At 41.3% G+C, this 22786-nt stretch overlaps 1 protein-coding gene across 2 annotated transcripts in view; it reads left to right on the forward strand.

Moving 5' to 3' along the window:
- Positions 1–594: 594 nt before the first annotated feature.
- Positions 595–22786, forward strand: part of ptn (pleiotrophin) — an 85498-nt gene continuing 63306 nt past the window's right edge. Inside the window, exons 1-3 of one of the 2 annotated variants that reach the window (XM_084050042.1) lie at positions 595–725; positions 2986–3045; positions 8849–8920. The gene's annotated coding sequence lies outside the window, so the exon portion shown is untranslated. Of the gene's footprint in view, positions 726–2933; positions 3046–8848; positions 8921–22786 lie in introns of both variants that reach the window. The other variant, XM_084050041.1, reaches the window with a different exon arrangement.

Raw genomic sequence — 22786 nt, forward strand, 5'->3', positions numbered from 1 at the left:
TTGGAACCAATGGAGCAGGCGCAGTGGGGTTTCAAAATGTAGAAGCACGCGCAGTAGCGTTTTAAATGCTGAAGTCCTGCAATCTCAGATTTGACCACCGGGCGACGGCAGCTTCACTGTTCTGCCGCGGTTCTGGGGGCATCGAAAGCTACGCGCAAGGTTTTTCACCCGACTTCCTGGTTCCTCCCACTTCCTACAGGAGCAGTGTTGCCAGGCTTTGTGAAAAAAAATAAGCAACCATTTCTGGGAAAACAAGCCAAAAGAAGCAACTATAGGCCACGTGAGCTTTAAACCTATCATGCATAAACTATTTGAAAATAGCCAATCTACAAGCTCACAAGAACCACTTTAATAAACCACAATAATGAAACAATGTGGATGGAAACAAGCCTAAATAAGTGACTACACTTTAGAAACAAGCCCAAAAAACCGCAACCCGCTACCAATTTCGACAAGCAACTTTACAGAAAAATAAGCCCAAAGTCGCTTATAATATGCCGACATGGCAACACTGTGCAGGAGTCTAAAATACAGGCAGAAAGGGACCTTCAACCCGCTTCAAGACTGGTGACGCGAGGTTACTTCACTCCTACTAAAATGCAATGCCTCCATGTGAGTGAGTGAATTATGCTCTAGTCTAGTCTGGTCTGTATTCTACTACAGCAGGGGTCTAGTCTTCAAACAGGGGATCCGTGACCCCCAGGGGGTCCTCAGAGTTGCTACAGGTGGGCCGCCAAGTTTTTGGCTGATAGGATGTTTTGTTTCGTGTTTGTTTGTGTATGTTTTGGTCATGTATTGGATACACGGCGGTCGTATGTCACGACCGTCATGGATGAACTTCAACCTGGTGTTTGCACTTTCTCCATTTACGGCCCGTACATCTACATAAACGTTCATATTTCAAATATAAAGTGATTACCCCATGGCCATGGATGTTACAATTTCGTACGGGCTCTGAGAAGTACCTGAATGTTCCGTATTGTTCAATAAAAAGCATTTTAATCGGTGAGCTGTGGCCATTTTCTCATAGTTATCATGTATCGGAGTGCAGTACAACTCCAAACCGATAGGGTCGCGTAGTTGAAAGCATATGGAGGAAATACGGAGAAAATGGCCACCGATTGGATTAAAATGCTTGTTATTGTACAATACGGAAGATACGGGTACTTCTCAGGGGCCCGTACATAATTGTAACATCCGTAGCCATGGGGTAAGAGCTTGTAATTTGATTGTTTATGTAAATAAACAGGCCAAAAAGGGAGAACTACTGGTATGTAGAAGTTCATGCATGACTCATGATATGACAGTCATCATGTTTCAGGGCTAGGTCATGTACATCTGAATTGTTTGGCATTTCTCAACTCCCTTTGCCTAAATCTCAAGCAGACCTAACCTGATAGCCTTTGTAACATTGTTGGCAAATGTCTAATATGAAATGTAAATCACCATGAACACCGCCATCCCATACATTAGGTTAAAGAGATCTTTAATAATTTACTGCTTGAGAAAATTATATATGCACTGTCTCTTATAGGAAATTCAATAAGATATATGGGATCCCTTCCTTGCTTGTACAGAGAGAATTATTTTCCCAGTTATTTACAAATAAGTCTTGTCTTATGTATAAGACTTATTTCTTGTTTTATGTATTATAGTTTTGCAATGAACATAAGTCATACACATAGGCTGTCCATTGAAGAATATAGGCCTAAGCCTGATATTAATCCCATATGAAATAATTTTTCTTATGAAACAAACAATAAATAAATACACACACACACACACGCACACACACACATACATACATAAAAATAATTCACCCCTGAAAAGTTTACACTTGTCATCTAGTACTGGGTGTAAAATATTAAAATGTTAAATGTATTTTTTATCTATTTAGGAATGCTCTGCTGTCGAATCAAGACAAAGTTCAATGTATTTATTTTTTACTACAAAACGCTAGAATCTAAACAATGATTTGATATTTCCAATTATCATTTGGCAATTGGCATCAATTTTGGCATCAAAGTATGCAGAATTATGCAGTTGATTATCTATCTCTGCAGTTGATTATCTATCTCTGCAAAGCCGACAGGCCGGGAGGCAAAGATTATGTTTTTGCTCATGTCCATGTGTGACTGTGTGTCTGTAACTTGAAAGAGAAAGAAGCAAGCACTCATCAGACGAGTAGTTCGAAGTACATGTGTATCGGGTGCACGGTTCAGGCAGAAACAGTTTCTTAGACAGGAATACCAGCACTCACTTTCATCTGAGTCTAGGATCTTGTTTATTTAAGGTCTTATCGCCCCCATTCAGTAGCAGCTCATAAACAAGTATAAGTATAAGTAACACAGATTTTTGTATGCTTCATACACGCTGAGGAAGGCCTGTGGGCTGAAACGTCCGGTTTATGAGCTGCTGCTGGGGGCGATAATACCTTAAATAAACAAGATCCTAAATGGATGAAAGTGAGTGCTGGTATTCCTTTCTAAGAAAATGTGTGTCTGTAGACAGCTAATCTCGGACACTGCTGGAACAATTGACATGCTCTACATGTGTAATGCGGTGCCTGGGATTCGAACCGGGGCAGGAAGGGACACTAGTATTGATATTTATCAATCACAAAGTAAATGATAGTTGTTATGTATTTCATGTAAGTGTTATTAATAGTTACAGTACTATTGCTATAGAAAACATCCAACTCATACATGTTTTGCAATATCATGTTTTATTATGCAATGTTCTTAGCTGCCTGCCATATACATTTTATTTATATTTTAGGGATTTAGTTGAGGCTGTTATCAAGAGCACTTTACAATAAGTGGAATGGTATTGACTCAGTCCCCTACTCAAGGACACTGACAGGATACTGTTTTCAATATTGAACAGAGAATTGTTCCATGACATGTAAAATGTTTGCATTTATCGTTGTACAGACACCACTCATCATCAGTGCTATCATCCTTTTATTCTTGGCATCTTCTGCAGAAACTGCATTTGTGTCGACGGACCACTGGGTTTCAGAAGAGTTGTCAACCTCTAGAGAAGGTGAGGTGTTTCTCTTGCACATGAACACCATTTTATATGTACAAGAAGTTAGCAGAGAGTGCAAACATTAGACATGCATGCACCTCCATGTAAAATGAGCTATTCTGTCCAAAAGGTAATAAAATAAAATATTTGAAAAATAGTCGTAAGTAATGTAAAGTATACATGATGTGAACATGAATCATTTTCAGACTTAATTTTATCCTTGAACTTCTTGTTTATGCCCCAAAATGACTGGATATACAGGTTTTGTCGCAATTGTAGAAATATTAGACCTTAATGTCGAATGTTTAAGCATGTTCTAATCATGTATACTTTACATTACTTAAAAACATTTCCCAAATATTTTATTTTTTAACATTTTGGACAAAATAGCCAATTTTATATTGAGGTGCCCAGATGTCCCTCATGCTTGGTCTTCAAGATACACCCAACATTGGGATCCCCCTGTATTTGTGTAAATACTTCAAAAATGTTAATGAAGTCCACGATCATAACACCAGCAGTGGTGGAAAGTAACTAAGTACATTTACTTAAGTACTGTACTGAAGTACAATTTTGAGGTATTTGTACTTTACTTGAGTATTTCCAATTTCCAATACTTCTACTCCACTACATCTCAGAGGCAAATATTGTACTTTTACTCCACTACATTTATTTTAAAACTTTAGTTACTAGTTACTTTGCAGATATAAACTATGATATTATGAAACATACATTAACCACTTTATCCCTATTTTATACCTAGACTATTTGAAAATAGCCGATCTACAAGCTCACAACGTGTCGCATTGCGACGCGTTGTGAGCTTGTAGATCTGCTATTTTCAAATGTTTAGTACTTTTACTTTTGGTACTTTAAGTACATTTTGATGCCAATACGTTTGTACTTTTAGTCAAGTAAATTTTTAATTCTGGACTTTTACTTGTAACAGAGTATTTTTATATTGCAGTATTGGTACTTTTACTTAAGTAAAGAATTTGAGTACTTTTTCCAACACTGAACACCAGAGGCAGCTCCACGAATCATGTTCAACCCAGATTTGTCTCAACAAAGGGAATGAACTCATGCTATTCATCAAAAATGTTGAATGCCCTACCAAAAGGAGTAGAGGAGTGTAAAACCCTACTTACTTTCAAAACTGCCCTAAAGATACACCTTCAGGAGGCTGCAATTCGAAAATGGCCCCTGTCTAAGTCTTAACCTACCCTACACCCCCCCCTTTTTCTTTTTGTTCTCTTGTACATTTGTTTTTCACTCTTCATACCAGTAACCTGTAAGCTGATTGTATGACATTCTGTATAGTAGTGTGTATATCTGTCTGTCTCTTATATGTCATCATGATTTCTGTGCATGGGGATCTCATCTTAAACAAGCTTAGTGCTTAATGAGTCTCCCAGTTTAGTAGACCTTGTATTGTGAATTTGTACTTCCATGTACTGATGTTCTCATGTCTTACTAAATAAAGTACATCAATCAATCAATCAATCAATCAATCAATCAATCAATCAATCAATGCCCACCTATCCTGTTACCCAGTAGATCACCACCACTAGATGGCAGCATGCACCCAGTTATAACAAATTCAAACTGTGTGATTTCTGGGCCACACAGAATTCTTGTTATGCTAAAAAGACATAAGCGGACTGTGTGTCCTTGTCGTTCAAAATCAAAATTAACTGCAGCTAAAAAAGACAAGCATAAAGGGAGACATAAATTGCCTCATCTACTCATGATGACGTCCTTTGAAGAATGCCTGTGGTCTTTCATTGCCCGAGCTGTCGAATCAACTCACAAATTTACCTGGACGTCATTGTCTATTGCCTCCCCTGCCCCCGTAAATTGGATGTCAGCCCGAGTGATGTGGGCTAATGGTGATTCATTATTGCTCACAACCTGCTACCGCTCACACAGAGCCGCGGCTTTATTGGGGGGGGCCAGGGGGAGGAAGCCTGTCAATCTCTCAGAGTCTAATGAGGGCAGGCAGGCTGACACGCAGCAGAAACAATCCCACTCTGGAGCTGTCTCTCACTGCAACTGACTGATACCTGACACAGCGCCTGGGACTGGCCTTGATATGAGTGCAGCGACTCACCTCATGCCACCAGTGGTGGAAAGTAGCCGAACTGAGTACATTTACTCAAGTACTGTACTTAAAGTACATTTTTTGCGGTATTTGTGCTTTAGTGGAGTATTTCCAATGTTCACTACTTTTACTTCTACTCCGCTACATCTCAGAGGCAAATATTGTGCTTTTACCCCACTACAATTATTTGAAAACTTTAGATACTAGTTACTTTGTAGATTTAGATTATTATTACAAAACATGCATTAACCACTTCAGCCCTATATACATTTCGGCCATTTGAAAATAGCCGACCTACAAGCTCACAATGCGTCGCGATGCATTGAGAGCTTGTAGAACTGCTATTTTCAAAGGATTTTCATACATTCGAAAACTTGAAACGGGACATTCTGCATAATGAGTACTTCTACTTTTGGTACTTTAAGTACATTTTGATACCAATACTTTTACCGAAGTACATTTTCAATTCCGGACATTTACTTGTAACAGAGTATTTCTACATTGCAGTACAGATACTTTTACTTAAGAAACACATTTGAGTACTTTTTCCACCACTGCACTTTGGAGCTGTCTCACTGCAACTGACTGATACCTGACAGCATCCGGGTGGCCTTGATATGAGTGCATCGACTCGCCTCATGGCCACCACAGGCCTGAGCTCCCTCTCTTTTGCTGGAGGAACTTTACGACTGCTTTGACGACCACGGCTCAGAGGACACATTAAAGTTTGTTATCATCAATATAGTATCAGTGTGTCATATTTATCTCGTCCTCGTATAAACCTATCTGCCAGCATGCCACAAAAAGTCAATAGTCCATTACTCTGCTGTGCTATGCAGTTTGGCTGAATAGTAACTAGCAAACAGAGGGCCATTCGTTATAATGGTTGTAAGAAGGAGGAAGGGGATGGTGGAGAGAGAAAGCAATCAGATTATTGTGTGGACTGTGGGTGTTAGCAGCCAGGCGCGTCTCCCTAGAGTCTCTATTCTTCACATTATCTTGGTCTAAACGCTGCTTCTTCAGCATCACTCGCACACACTGTATCATCCCATTGTCATTAGGGGCACAATTGACAGTATCGTATTGAGTTTCAGCCAAGGTGTTTTGCATTCCGCTGCGTCATTTCCTTATATGTGCCAAAAAGTGTAAAGGCATATTATGAAACCAACTTTAAATCATATACTTATCTGCACTGTGCCTACCCCTTTGAGAGCAACAGTATTAAGTACCTGCATGGGGTAATGGATGGAAATGGTAAATGTTGCATTGAATAATGGGCTACAGCTTGCTACAGGGGGAAAATATGGTGATACAGTAAGAATCTGCCATTCAGTGTCGATAAATATTATACGATTAATCTGAGTTGAGTCTGTAATTGCAAACCATGGAAAAAGAAAATGTGGGGAAATGGAATTAGGTCTTCAATTATATACCTCGTGCCATTTCTACAGCATATTTAATCATTTTAAGAGCAAAATACTATCGTGACATGTATCGTATGGTAGTGTTGATTTTGACAGCAAATTTTTATTCCGTCATAGTCTTTTGAACCAAATTCCATTTAGTTTTTGTCATGTTTTAGTTGAAATGTTTTACTGTTAGTCTAATTTTAGTCGACTAAATATAATAAGATTATAGTCGACTAAATCTACAGTTGATTTATCGACTAAAATGTATTTTTGCAGTGTCTTGATGGCGTCGTAATGGCTGAATTTACACTTGGTTGCATGCTGAAAATAGCCGATCTACAAGCTCACAACGCGTCGCAGCGCGACGCGTTGTGAGCTTGTAGATCTGCTATTTTCAGAGCGCAACACCTGAGCACAACCAGACATAAAAGGACTTGTCTTTTAGTTCTACTGGATCTCTTCTCCACTCGTCCCTCACTAACATTTTAGTCTAGTTTACATTTGTTGACGAAATTGCCAACATATTTAGTCTTAGTTTTAGTCATCATAGCTTAGTCTTTATTTCGTTTTCGTCAGTGAAAAAAGGTAGTCGACGAAATCAACACTGTCGTATCGAATCAAATCGATGTCGTGTCAAATCATGCTATTCACCGTCACGTCGTGACCCGTGACCATGGAGGCTCACCATCATCAAAGGGAAATGGCACATCCTTTTAATCAGGGAATGCATTCATTAAACACTTTCACACATGAACTGAGGCCTCCATATAAATTGGATTAAATGCGTAGGGGCTCTAACCGAGGACCACGTATCTTTTTCAGTCACTGTTGATTTTCTTTTCCCCTTGAACCTTGACAACAATCTCACGGACAATCAGTGTGAATAAATGCTAGGTATTAGTAGTAGTGTCTGCAGTGTATGGATGAGTAGACGTGTGAGTATGTGTGACTGTATACATCAAAATAAAGGTAGGAACCCCACAGCTGTTCACTGGAGATGTGTGTGTGTGTGTGTGTGTGTGTGTGTGTGTGTGTGTGTGTGTGTGTGTGTGTGTGTGTGTGTGTGTGTGTGTGTGTGTGTGTGTGTGTGTGTGTGTGTGTGTGTGTGTGTGTGTGTGTGTGTGTGTGTGTGTGTGTGTGTGTGTGTGTGTGTGTGCGTGCGCGTGTGCGTGTGTGTGTGTGCAGACAACCATGCTCCTCACTGTATATATAGAGCAGACCATCTCTCAGCTAGGCTACAGCTGTAAACTTTTGTTTTTATCTTTGGTAGTCTAGGACACGTGCACAAGTTGGTTGTGAGGGGCCTGCAAATGGCCGGCCTCTCCAAAAGGAGGGCTAAACAATTAGCAAGGTACTGCTCAATATCAGCTATTATAGGAAGCCGCTCAATTTGGAGGAGGCGTTGCTTCCTTTACCCATGATTGTTGTCCGCTGTGTTGGACAAGTATGCCATCTTTTGTTTTGTGTGTAACAATGCTCTGCTTTACATGCACTTTGTAACTGGCTGTTTTCCCTTCATCTGACTGCACTGGCAGTGTTTATGTCCTTTGTACATCCTGTACTTCTTATGTGGACATAAATAAATATTTTGTGTGTGTGTGTGTGTGTGTGTGCGCGCGTGCGCGCTGGTTGAAAGAAAATGCTACAGACTGTATATCCTCCATGTACACATGCATGTACAGTATGGTATCACTGTTAACCTAACAGACACTCGTGCTTCTACAAACATGTGAATTGGGTCTTAGTTGGTGTGGAAGCCCAGACTGCTCTTTGAGGCTCTGGAGGATACACACACACACACACACACACACACACACGCACACACACACACACACGCACGCACGCACGCACACACACACACACACACACACACACACACACACACACACACACACACACACACACACACACACACACACACACACACACACACACACAGACACAGACACAGACACAGACACAGACACAGACACACACACACACACACACACACACACACACACACACACACACACCTCAAGCCTTCTCTTCTCTCCTTTAAACTACATCACAATTTAGTTTGAACTGAAAATGGCACCGAGCCACACACACACACAAGCCTTCTCTTCTCTCCTTTGAACTACATCACAATTTAGTTTCAACTGAAAATGGCACCGAGCCAGGAACTAGTGGTGTCAGAGAAATGCTCGCAATCTTTTTCTGCCGGAATTGAGTTGTCTATTAGCCCCTCAACCTCCTTCTCAGCTCTTCCTGTCATCTTCAGAAGTGATGAATAGGGGACATAAATGGAAATGCTCTCTTTCTGTAGGTCCCAAAATCCCGTCTTTTCTGCTGAACATCAGAGATGATCCAGATACGGCACATTCCAGGCTACAGACTGGTGAGTTATACTGTGTCTGTGTGGTATCTCTATGGCGGTTGTTGAACATCTCTACCAGTGTCATACAGTATGTAGACCAGGGGTTCTCTACCTTTTCAGGCCGTGACTGGGGACCCCCCACCCTGACAAGCACTTGGAATTGTAGGAGTTGAGGAATTGACATTTAGTTTGACTCGGTTGCACAGATAAATATTGTGAAAATAAACGATCTACAAGCTCACAACGCGTTGCAAGGCGTTGTGAGCTTGTAGCTCAGCTATTTTTACCATTCTTGCCTCTTTCTTATATTATTTGACAATTTGGACATTGTTTGACCAGTTTTTATGGTATACTTTGTTGATTACGTTTGATGCAGTAATGGACTTTTTTAATACATTTTTTTGGTACTAAATTGTCACTTTACTATCATCTGGGGACCCCCCCAAAATCATGTGGTGGTCCCGACCCACAGGTTGAGAACCACTGATGTAGACCGCCTGCACCCCCTCGAAAACGAGATGATGCATCTCAAGGGGGTTATGCTTCTAATAAAGGTACATTATTATTATAGTCTCCTAGCCTTTCCATGCCAAAGACCTCCAAAGTGCCATAGTCTCTGTCAGCAGCCCCCCTATTGCAAAACGGCGTAACTTCTTGAACCCTAGTGTCCCTTTTCTGGTCGTAACCCCTAGCTCTAGCTCTCTCTTCTTTGCGATTGCATGCTGGGGACATGAGCAAGCTGGCTCCATCGTGGGGACCCTCGAAGGGGTGGAGGAGGTGAATGTGCGCGTAGCGAGGAAGCTGGACACCATTAGGGACAACCACTCTAATCCCCTTCACTTGGAGATTGTGGGAAGGCCCAGCAACAGGGGAATGATCGATTCATTCTCCCTCCGGGGACAACCATTAGACTGAGACTGTCCTTTATGTGCCGTTAGCTATGAAGATGTATAACGAGGCTCATGTTTGATGCTTATTCCGCTCATGACTAATTGCTCGATAACAAGCAGTCCAGTACGGTATGCTTCTGTATGTTCTCCGTACTGTTACCTGGAAAATAATGAGGCAGCCTAGAATAGACCCCTGTTCCAGCTCAATGGCCTTGTGGTTAGAGTGGAGGTCCCCTACATCAAGCCGCCTCACGCTACAGAAACAGGGGAAAGGCTCCTGTCTGGGCAAGGCTTACTTAGAATAGACCGCTGGGAAATCCCGGTCAAATAAGTCTATAGAGTTTAAGTGGTAAAAAAGACAATAGTGATACAAGCTCAAAACACGTTATTATATATATATACCGTATACCAGTGGTTCTCAAGCTTTTTCATGTCAAGGACCCCCAAAATTATATGTATTTGGCCGCCGACCCCCATCTCAAAATAATTTGTTCCAGGGACCCCCAGAAGCAAAGATTTGAGTTTAAAAATGTTCGCTTTAAAAGAATATACAGTATATATTCAAAGATTTGCACACATTTTCACGATTTTTCAAAAATAGCAGATATACAAGCTTGTAGCGCGGCAACGCTACAAGCTTGTATATCTGCTATTTTTGAAAGTGTAAAATAATGCTTTTTAGCTCAAATAAAAAAATGACACAGATGCGTTCCAGGTCTTAATGGGTTAAGTGGTAAAAAAGACAATAGTGATACAAGCTCAAAACACGTTATTATATATATATACCGTATACTGTACGTATACTGTATACATGGCTTCCTCTGGCGGCCCCCCCACTTTGAGAATCACTGATGTCCGTACAGTAGGTCTTTTGGTCTGTGGCACTCATGGGCCACGCCAGAGCCATGTTTTTCACCGGTGAAGTGTCACAGCCAGAGTGGCATAACATGATCGACCTTGGATGGGGCACTCTCTATGGAAGGTCAAGGTACAGTACGTGAAGATTGAGAGCTAGGCTTGCAGTCAGTGTTGCCAGATTCTGTGAGAGAAACAAGCAACCAGGTCTAGGAAAACCAGCCCAAAACCAGCCCAAAAGAAGCGACTATGGGCAACATGAGCACTTTAACATATACATCAGCTATTTGAAAATAGCAGATCTACAAGCTCACAACGTTGTAGATCGGCTATTTTCAAATCAAATCTTGCAGGGAAATTATAATAAGCAGATCTGGCAACCCTGCTTGCAGTATGTATGGGCTTAGCCTTAGACCAAAAGTCCTTGTTTAGCTGCAGTGATGACAGCCTAATCTTGACTGGGTCCACAAAGTTATGCTTTTCCAAGTCTGGCCATGCTGTTGTGAGGCAGGAATAGATCAATCGGCCTCCATCTTACTGTACCTTCATAGCATCTACTGAAGGGAATGGCTGTCTCTTTAGAGGTGAGATGGATGTGCTTGCTGCTCCACTATGACGCCCAAAGGACCCCTGTGTCACATGTTAGTGAGTGTCTAACATATTTGAGTGTCTTGTATTTGAGGTCAAAACTACAGGCCTTTTTTTATTGTTGTTTTCTTCTCTTCTGTTTGTACCCTTTTAGTAATGTTTATATGCGCCCCATTTTTTTGGTAATGTTGCTTGTTTTCTGTATGGGGATGGGGACTACGGATGGACATTAGCATTCTTGCTAAATCCGGGGTATTTACACAGCATTTTATGTGTGGTGTTCATTATTATGCGCTGTCCCGTCTAAATAGAAGTGAACATTAACCCATTAAGACCTGGGACGCATCCGTGTCATTTTTAGATATCTTTGGGCTATTCAAAAATAGCAGATATACAAGCTCATAGCGCGGCTCATGAGATTGTAGATCTGCTATTTTTGAAGAATTGTGAAAATATGTGCAAATCTTTTTGAATATGTATGTTTTTTTTAAAGCAAACATTTGTAACTCAAATCTTTACTTCTGGGGGATTCTACAAATGTCTTCTAAATTCTAACATTTTTTTCAAAAAACGTATGTTGCTATAATCAGAAATTCTCAAACCTTTTCATGTCAAGAACCCCCAAAATTATATGTATTCGGCTGCGGACCCCCCATCTCAAAATATGTTGTTCCAGGGACCCCCTAGAAGCAAAGATTTGAGTTAATGTTCGCTTTAAAAAATATATATATATTCAATGCTTCACACAAATTTTCATGATTTAAAAAAAAAGAAGTAAATAGCAGATCTACAAGCCGCGCTACGAGCTTGTAGATCTGCTATTTTTGAATAGCCCAAAGAAATCTAAAAATGACAGAGATGCGTCCCCGGATTGATTGGGTTATGAGCTGCCTTGACTGAGAGTTGTTCTGTTCTCATTGGCCGAGTGTGGGATATACATACGATGTGGATGGCTACAGTACATGCATGTGTGTGTGTGTGCGTGCACGTGTGTGTTTGTTTATGTTGGGGGTTAAAAAGCTTAGCGACCGCACTCGTACTGTATTTAGTTTGCTGGATTCATGACCTGATAGCTGTATGACCTGGATAAATCAGTTGTTATGATATATTGGCTACCTGAAATGTCACTCGGTTTGTCTTGTCTTTTAAATTAGGTGTAGACTTTTGAGGTTGTGTGCCGCAGAACATTAATCAAGACTCAGCCTAGTTCAAATATTTGCCCATCCCCGCCCTATAGGGGCCATTAGTGACCTGACCGTTAATTAACATCCCCCAATACAGAGGTTCTGCAAACATCTATTTGAACTCCACCAGTGGTGGCAAAAGTACTCAAATGTTTTACTTAAGTAAACGTATCAATACTGCAATGTAGTAGTACTCTGTTACAAGTACAAGTCCGGAATTCTAAATTGACTTGAGTAAAAGTACAAAAGTATTGGTATCAAAATGTACTTAAGGTACCAAAAGTACTAAAATGTTTGAAAATAGCAGATCTACAAGCTCCACAACGCGTCGCGATGCGACACGTTGTGAGCTTGTAGATCGGCTATTTTCAAATAGTGTATAAAATAGGGCTAAAGTGGTTAGTGTATGTTTTATAATGTAACAATTTATATCTGCAAAGTAACTACTTACATTACATTACATTACAGTCATTTAGCAGACACTTTTATCCAAAGCGACTTACATTAAGTGAATTCAACATAGGTAGGGAACGAAACTACTAATCACCAGAAGTCTTAAGTGCATTTTCTGCAAAAACAAGCAACCAAGAGTGTATACCTAGCGCTAAGGTAAAAGTGCAATATATCAGCTACCTACTTTCTTAAACAGATGAGACAAAATAGCAAAATCAAATAAGCAAGAGCTAAAACAAATAAGTGTATCGACTAAACAAGATCCAATAAAACAATAAACAATAAAACAAGAGTTCGTACAACTAGTTAACAACAAGTAGGCCAGGCAACGAGGAAGGGTAGTGTTTCCTGAAGAGGTGGGTTTTCAGCCCGCGGCGAAAGATGGGCAGTGACTCTGCTGTCCTGACATCAGTGGGAAGTTCATTCCACCACTGTGGGGCCAGAACAGAAAAAAAGTCGTGACCGTGTAGATCGTCCAGAAGTTGAGTGACGAGGCAATCAGTCACCCGAGGTGGCAGACCGAAGTGGTCAGGCAGGGGTGTAAGCATCGACCATAGCCCGGAGGTAACTAGTAGCTAAAGTTTTCAAATAATTGTAGTGGAGTAAAAGTACAATATTTGCCTCTGAGATATAGTGGAGTAGAAGTAAAAGTATAGACAATTGGAAATACTCCAGTAAAGTAAAAGTACCTCAAAATTGTACTTAAGTACAGTACTTGTGTACATGTACTTAGCTACTTTACACCACTGAACACTAAACTGCATTCACATGCAGGTGCTTTGATTTTGAAGATGGTCGCACAGTAAGAATATATTCATGTATTTTTAAGCCATGGGGTTGATTTGGTTTTGTAAAATTCCCCATTTGCAGAAAAGGGATCAGAGCCATCTTCTGACTTGTCCAAGCGACAATAATCCTTTAATCTGGGCAGTCAGCAGCACTCCAGAGGTCCCTACCCCAACTCTCACACACACACACACACACACACACACACACACACACACACACACACACACACACACACACACACACACACACACACACACACACACACACACACACACGCACACTAAAGCTACTACCATCACCCACACCTCTTCTCTCATAACATTCTTACCTTGCATTGCTACACTTTATCCCAGCCGGCTTTTGTCCCTTGTGAAATCACCCAGCTACCGTGAAAGCGCAACAGCTATTTTTCAGCGATGTCAAAGGCTTTCTGTGAGACCGCTGTACTTTTCCCCCCTCCATCCTTTCTTCCAGTGCTTGCCCATTGAATCACCTTCCTTCTTGGATTTGTCGACTTTGTTGTAACCAGCATGTAGAATCGGATCAGTAGGGATTTACTGCATCGGGACACAGTATAACATTTTGCGAATGAACCCGAGGGTCCCTATTCTGCTGGGGCAAACATTCGGCAAAAGATTTCAGCTCTACAAGCTCACAATGTGTAGCAACCAGGGTTGCCAGATCTGCTTATTATAATTTCCCCGCAAGATTTTACTTGAAAATAGCCGATCTACAAGCTCACAACGCGCCACAGGCGCGTTGTGAGCTTGTAGATCTGCTATTTTCAAATAGCTGATGTATATGTTAAAGTGCTCATGTGGCCCATAGTCGCTTCTTTTGGGCTGGTTTTCCTAGGCCTGGTTGCTTGTTTCTCTCACAGAATCTGGCAACACTGGTAGCAACGTGGTGCATGCAGAGCCGTGAGGGACCCCGGTCAAGAACTATACCTGTAGGGTTTATGCAGGGTTGCGTTGGTCACGGGACGGGCTATAACACGGTGTGCAACCACTATTTTGAGCTGGAGCACGCGCAAGCAGAGGCATAGATTTAAAACGACCTTAAATAAAACACCTCAACAAAGTTAACAGAGGCTGCCGACTGCCGGTTGTCACACCAGCATGAATTAACATAGGATTAACATAGGAATGAGCCTAGATGCATATCAATTGTCCATCGTGTGACCTGTAGTGTAGGTGTTAAAATAGAGTACAACCACTTTTCAAATAACCAATCTAACCCTGGGTTTATGTGGTTAAAGTTCATATTAAATCACTGTAAAGTAGGCTGCCAGTCAGATTAAATACATGCATTTATGGAGTTTAACTAGGACCACACTGCCAGTCAAAATGCGTTTAAGGATTTTATTGAAGAAAAATCCTTAAATGCACAAATGTAAGGTTAAGGACTTTGGCTGAGTCTTCAATGCTGAGAACTTGCTGACTTGGGGAAGCTTCGTCGGGAGTCCGCCTTAGCCCCCAAGCACGACAAACCCCCTCAGGGCTCTACGGAGAGTTGCGAGTAGAGCAAAGATGGAACAGTGAAAGAAGCAGGGTGCGAAGAGGGTTAGGTGAGCATTTATAGGTGAACAAAAGTGATTTGATAGGAGGTGTGGTCCTGTTCCTGAACTAATGCGAGGAGCTCCAGTTAATTTATGCTACAGCCATGTCGTCACATCTCCCAATATTTGGACCAACGAGAGGTTTAACAACACTGATGGGCAAATTCACAAAGAATAGATTGCAGCCACTGATTGCACCATGGATTGTGCATCACTTAGTTGCACCAGCTATCTGCCCCGTCTTAAGGTCAGATTCACAAAAATATTGAGCAAATGATATGCCAGCGCAAACATGCCCATATATTTTCATAGCTGAGTGCAGCTTGCACTTGTTTTGCATCTGATTGCAATTATCCATGTGGCAAAGTATAGCCTAAAAATTATGGCTTATTTTATTTGTCTGCTGATGGATCGTTGTTATTTAGTCCTACCAAAAGGAATTTGGTATGAATAATTTATGAATCATTTATGAATCATGATTTCATACACCTGTGTGATTCCCCTAGCTCATGTTCCTCCACACGCAGGTGTTTGTCATTATAGAGACACCAGGGTGGTGCGAAACAAATGTTCCACCCCAGGCAAAATAGTCAGCAAAATTGTTACCCCCCCATAACAAACCTTCATGCTTTCATGGTGCTACATGAATCCATTTGGAAGCAATGTGCCTTTCTGTGATTTGTGCATAAGGGTGGTGCTAGAGGAAAGGCCATGGGGTCACCAAAATCAGTTGGGTTCGTCCTCTGTGGGGAATGTACGGTATGTGTTCAGCAAGTTTAATAGCAATATGCCTTTTACAGTTTGAGATATCTTTATGTTTGGCATAAAGGTGGTGATAGCCGCTAGAGGAAAGACCAAATCACACCCAGTGTGAAGTGGGCGGTGTGATCACAGTGGTCATCACAGTGATGGAAGTGATTCACTTAAAAAAAAACATAAAAGGTTTTTGTTTAAGTCCATACTGCTATTCATAGGGCTGCACATGTGTCATGTGTTTCGCTAGCCAATCACAGTCCTGAATTTGCAAAGTCAGCCAATCACATTACAGCTAGTGGTGATGACACTAGCTGTACTGTGATTGGCTGACTTTGCAAAAGTATAGATTTGCATTGACTGTGGAAGGGTTAGGGTTGTAGACTGCGTTGTAGACTATTGGCCAATCACGGTGCAGGATTGGTCAGTGTCCAAACCTCACTTATAGGGGGCGGTTACACCGCCCCAAAAACAAGCTTATGACACAGTCATATTATACCAGGTTGCTTATTTCTCACACTAAACATGGCAACGTTTAGATCCCATATGGTTGCTTATTTCTCTCACTAAACATGGCGTTTTTAGATCCCATAGTCTGAGAGGACATTGAGCCCTCATTGGCTAAATGACCAGCCAATGAGGAAAAAGTCACGCAAAAGGACCAGCCAATGAGGAAAAAGTGACCACTAGCGAGTGTAGATATTCACCTGTTTCCTAGGCTTTTCACGTCCTGTGTGTGTTCCACTTCCTGTCGATTTGATCCAATGAAATCCAATGAAACTGGTCAGATGACTAATGATATCCAATGAAATCCGACAGGAAGTGGAAAACACACAGCCTAGGAAACAGGTGAATAGAGCATGCAAAAATCCTGAAGGGGGCGTCAACAAGTGTCTTTTGGTAGCGGCGGACATCTTTGAGGGATAAAAAACAGGTTGACTTAACATTGCCCAATGCCACGCCCAATGCCACGCCCACCGTGGTGACGACACGTTGGCACACTCTATAGACCAGGTTGGCAACCTGGTAAAAAACAGGGTACATGAACGAGCTTAGCACGTTCATGACCCCCCCCCCCCAATTCAACCTAGTGCATGGGGTTGGTTATGGGCTGAAAGTACCAATGGCATCAGTGTTGGATATGGTCTGTCCCTTTATTAGGTTGGCATTTCCCAGTAGACGGGGATGGTGTCCCCAAATGACTCCTTGGATGGCTGCGTTTAAATATCAGGCTACAAGGCATGCTGATTTTTATGCCTTGGCATGTTTTAGTATGCTCATAAATGCAGAGAGAACCATGCAGTCCATGAAAGAGAAGAAAGATCACCTCGGGTGCTTTGGAGACGAAGAGACACTGCAAACTCCTCGAGTGAGACCTTGACTATAAGTGCATTTGATGATAGAAATTGGATAATGACTATTTCCTGGATCCTGGCAATAGGTCTTCAACTCGATCCATCAGAGGTATAATGTGGAGCAGAGGTTAGCCGGTGATGAGGTATTAAATCTTAGATTTATTTAGCCTTTTGCTTTCTTTCCAAAAAATGTTGGTGGTTTTCAGTCAATTCAGTGTCACAGATGGTTGAACTAGCAAGGTCTGGCCTTGAGAGGAGAAGCGCAGGGTTTTTGAGTTTTGTCTATTATCATCCTAACACACTTGTATGGAAGAAGAGGTACTGGATACGGTGGTGTCATTATGAAGTCGGTAACGTTGCCATCTGTATTGACTTGTGCCGCGATAGAAATGGACTTGGCCGGCGATGATAGCTGTTTAAAACAGGCAGTGCTATAATCAGCCATCGATCCAGTGATAGTGCAGCCCCGGGGTGGTTGCAGCGGGCGTTCAGCCAGGCCCTTCGATTTTGATAAAACAATGATGTATGGCGGCTGAGTGGACCGGGAAACGAGAACGGATAATTGTTTTGTTGCTGTGGTGTTCACTTCTTGACCACACCAGGCCCTGGGTGAAGGTCATACTTTATCGAGTGTTTGGCAGCACTTGTGACCGCCGTATCCAAGTTTTAGTAGTATTGATTAAAGCTGTGGCTTCCAAATAGTGTAGTATTTTACAACCTTAAAAGAATAGCTCATCAATATGCAACTTGGAGTTTCATGCGAACGTCTTTGTCCTCAAGGTACTCGGTTACTCACCAAGAGGAAATGAAGTTCACCAAGAGGAATGAACTTTTTGCCAGAGACGGTACATCTAAATCAGTTTTTGTAATGACTCATAACCCGCGAGGCTGGCAAGAGCAGTGAACTGTGGGTCAAGTTGTTAGGAACTTAGTGAGTGTCTCTCAGTAATGAGAGAGAGAGAGAGGGGGAGAGGGAGAGTGTCTTAGTTGTGTGTGAAAAGAATGGAAGAGAGATGAGTTATGCCTCAGAATTGACCGTCTACCTACCTGATGACCTCTCTTCAATCCTCTGGGCCTCACGGCAGTGAGTGATATGCATGATTTGTCCTGGCGTTTTGTGGTCAAGAGCGGTCAGCGCATGCTCCCTGTGACTGATGGTTATGGGGGGTGCTAAAAGGTCAATACGGTCTGCTCTCAGATGCTCGGAGCAGGGGGCTCCTCCCAGCCTCATTAGTAGAAGATTCGCAGAGTCCCTTGTGCGCCAGACACACTCATCTGTATGCCGGTTGGACACTAATACAGACGTCAATGCGGCTTGGCGCTCTATACTCTGTCTTGCCGGGGCTCGGATTGACCTCCATAACAACGAAATAAAAGCATATCACATACGGTAGCTGTTTGTTGGGGCAACTGAATTTTGCACACAAATAAAAATGGCCAGTCATTGAATGTATAGGTTGTGAATATAAATCAAAATACTCCATACCGTGACTCAATATTCATAAGGCCGATCTGAGCCAATCATAACCTGACAGACTTATCTTAAATGTGGTTAATACTGTGAGCAGCAGTTATCAGTGGAAGTTCAGGAACCATAGAATATGCCAGGTTTGCACTTTTGCACACTTGTGTCCTCTCAGCCAAACCAGGAGCAGAGGCTATGGAACAAACCGCTCTGCAATAAATTACATTTAATGGCTGCAGATGAGCTTTTGGTGTAAGGCCAGCATCAGAGCATTTAGCATTGACCAAAAAAACTCCATCAGCAACACTGAACATGGTGTGTTGTTGCAGGCAGTGTTGCCAGATTCTGTGAGAGAAACAAGCAACCAGGTCTAGGAAAACCAGCCCAAAAGAAGCGACTATGGGCCGCATGAGCACTTTAACACATGCATCAGCTCTGTGAAAATAGCAGATCTGCAAGCTCACAACGCGTCGCGTTGTGAGCTTGTAGATCGGCTATTTTCAAATAAAATCTTGCGGGGAAATTATAATAAGCAGATCTGGCAACCCTGCAGGGTTGCAGGGGTAGTTTGTTCAACGGAGTCTCCTTTTCTCACATGACTGTGCATACAGGTACAGTGTGTATGTATACCTTTTGTTTTCTGAACACGTCTCATCTAACCAGGGATTAACTTGGCATGAAACTCATTCTCACACATAATTGAACCACACACACACACGCACACACCCACTCCATTAACTGCAAACAGAGGAATATTCCCATTGAGGCCGGTGCATATGGTTTCGTTAAAAATGGATGTTAACCACTTAATTCCTACTCTGTCATATGATGGATGAATAGCGATAATGGCCATTATCTGCTATTTTTGAAATAAAATAATATAAATAATTCATATATTAATTAAAGCCTCACTGTGTAACTTTTTGTCTCTCTTCTATTGAGATATTTTAGATCGTGTCAAAGGTCTTCTTGTCTCACCTAGACACAAATTTTGACCTGATGGTCAAGATTCAATTTATCCCCCGAGCAAGCAGGCCGGCTCTATTGGCTCAATGGTAAAAATGGCAGCGTTTGCGCAGGAAACCGGATTCAAATCCGGGATAGAAGAGGAAAGTTACATAGTGCTGCATATCTTTAGAAAATTGTCACATACAATGCCATGCCCAGAATAGGGATGCCAGGTCCAAAGTGGTTAATCAAAATTAGCTCAGAAATGTGTCTCTATTTAAGCAGTTCACTTTTCATTGTCTTTGATTACAGCTGGTCATCCATGCTGCTTTCAAGGGGCAATAAATACTTCTCTTTCCACAATGGCTCATGATCAAGCCTTTAATATTTAACATAGGAAAATTGCCCTTACTTCATTGATCAAACTCGGCACATCTGGCACTAAAGGTGGACTCGAACAAATGCTCAAGATTAATTAAAAGATTTGACTTGATTATGTTTAACCCTTTAAGACCGGGAACGCATCTGTGTGTCATTTTCAGATTCCTTTGGGCTTTTCAAAAGTAGCAGATCTACAAGCTCATAGCGCGGCACCGAGTGCCGCGCTATGAGCTTGTAGATCTGCTATTTTTGAAAGATCGTGATTTTTTTTTTGCAAATCTTTGAATATATATATTTTTTTAAAGGTAACATTTGTAACTCAAAATGCTTCTGGGGGATTCTACAAATGTCTTCTAAATCCTAAAAGTTTTTTTGAAAAAACTTATGTTGCTATTTATCAGTGGTTCTTAAACCTTTTCATGTCAAGGACCTCCAAAATTATGTGTATTTGTCCGCGGACTGAAAATATTTTGTTCCAGGGACCCCCAGAAGCAAAGATTTGAGTTAAAAATGATATATAATCAAAGATTTTAACACATTTTCCTGTTTTTTTCCAAAGAAATAGCAGATCTACAAGCTCATAGCGCGCTATGAGCTTGTAGATCTTCTATTTTTTAATAGCCCAAAGGAATCTTAAAATGACACACAAATGCATTCCCGGTCTTAATGGGTTAAATGTTCATGCACAACACTCCTAATTACCCCACTGTTTGTTTTAGTAATGCAATCAATTGAGTGCTGCAGTGTGTGTGTGTATACAGTCAGTGCATGTGTGTCTCACTAGACGTTCTAGTCTCGAATTCCCTGATTACAGACAGTCAGAGCTGTGGCGTACGGCGTGTTGTCAAAGCAGTGGTCTCATATTTACTTTAGGAGCTCCTGGGTTGACAGTGAGCTCTCGCAGAGGGCACTGATGTGTGCTTACACGCTCGGCCAAATCAGAGAGAGAAGCCTGCAGCTGGAGAAATGAGGCCACGAGCGCCTAGTGCCAATCACTTAGCTGTCTCTGTGAACCCCTGAAGAAAAAGACAAATCCAGTGTTATTTGAATTTTCCATGTACTTTAGGCAGACGACAAATGGTGGTTATCCTCATCATTGGTTCTTTCAAGTAGTTGAGGTGCCATATAACACCAGCGCCGCATAAAGAACCTGTTAAGCACCTGTATGGTTCTTTAGGGTCTCTACTGGTTCTTCAGCTTAGTTTAGGCACTTCTAATATTCTATATAAACTAAGTATACATTTCTGTAGCACCATTTGACAAATTCCCTATAGAGCAGGGCTGGGCAACGTTGATGATGGAGAGGGCCACTATATTTCCACACTCACTCCAGAGGGCCACATTTTATATACTGCAAAAATAGCCGATCTACAGGCTCAAAACGCGTCGCACTGCGATGCGTTTTGAGCTTGTAGATCTGCTATTTTTGCAATATTTTTGGACTCCTGATTATATATATATATATGTATTTGTTTTACTATTTTTTAATTGGAATCCTGAAAAGCATTTTTTTTTGTATTTAATTTCAAATGCATTTAGTTATATTTATGTTAACTTTATGAACTTAAATACAAATAGATTGGAGATTGGACAAAAAGACAATAGAATTGTAATACTAGTCATTAAAGGTAGGGTAAGTGATTTTCTTTGGTTAAAATAAGTGTTAAATAGCTCTATATTCTGATAGTACTCATTGCTATAGAGTGTTTGTTCAGTAATAGGAGTCTCCTTGTCTCTCCAGCTCTTTATAAAACAGAAAATGCATTTTCGTTTCAGTTTCAATCAGGATATAGATTAAACAAGTGAAATTAGAAGTGATGACACTAAGAAATGAGCAGACAAAATTGGAACTGGAACACTATAAAATGAAGCTTAAAAATGGGTACTTTCTCCTGATTGGCTGAGATTTTGACACCCACCGTAAAATGTATTTTCTGTTTATTAAAGAGCTGGAGAGACATGGAGACTCCTGTTACTGAACAAACACTCTATAGCAATGATTACTATCAGAATATAGTGCTTTAACCTTTTAACAAAATACTTTTTGTTTTAACCCAAAAATATCACTTACCCTACCTTTAAGCTACTAATATAGACTGAAGTAATTAAAGTGGGTCATGTTTGCATGTTTGGAATTGTAACAGCTGAAATCAATAATATATCAGTATTCCGATATTAACCCCAGTTGCCCATGTATGCTATAGAGCATCTATAGGTGCTATATAGCACCAAAATGTGTTCCCTTATGATGATTATGTGCCAAATAACTGCTTTTAGTTGTACTGTAGCACCAATTCTATTTACTGTGATATGTTTCCTTAACCATTTTGCATTGCTCTCTGCCTTTATCAGAAACATTTCTGTGATATCATGTTTTGAGGTAATCGGGATGATTATAGTTTTGTCGCAACAGAGGTTGAAGTCACAGTCCTCTGGCGAGGTCTGGGTCTGCCGGTGGCGCGGGCGGTAATTTATTTTCTAATCGATCGAGAGTGCAGCCAGGGACCCTCCAAACCCTGACTGCCAGTGATCAGTCGGAGTGAGACAGAGGTGTTTTATTATGAGGATATCGACGTTTATCTAAATCCATCTCTGCAAAGTGCAGTCAGGCACGGATACTGTAAGAGCCAGTTGTATCGCAGAGAGCATGCCTCCGTTCCTGTCCACT

This window comes from Gymnoscopelus microlampas, assembly GCF_963454915.1.
Source record: "Gymnoscopelus microlampas genome assembly, chromosome: 23".
In the NCBI taxonomy this organism is placed as follows: domain Eukaryota; kingdom Metazoa; phylum Chordata; class Actinopteri; order Myctophiformes; family Myctophidae; genus Gymnoscopelus; species Gymnoscopelus microlampas.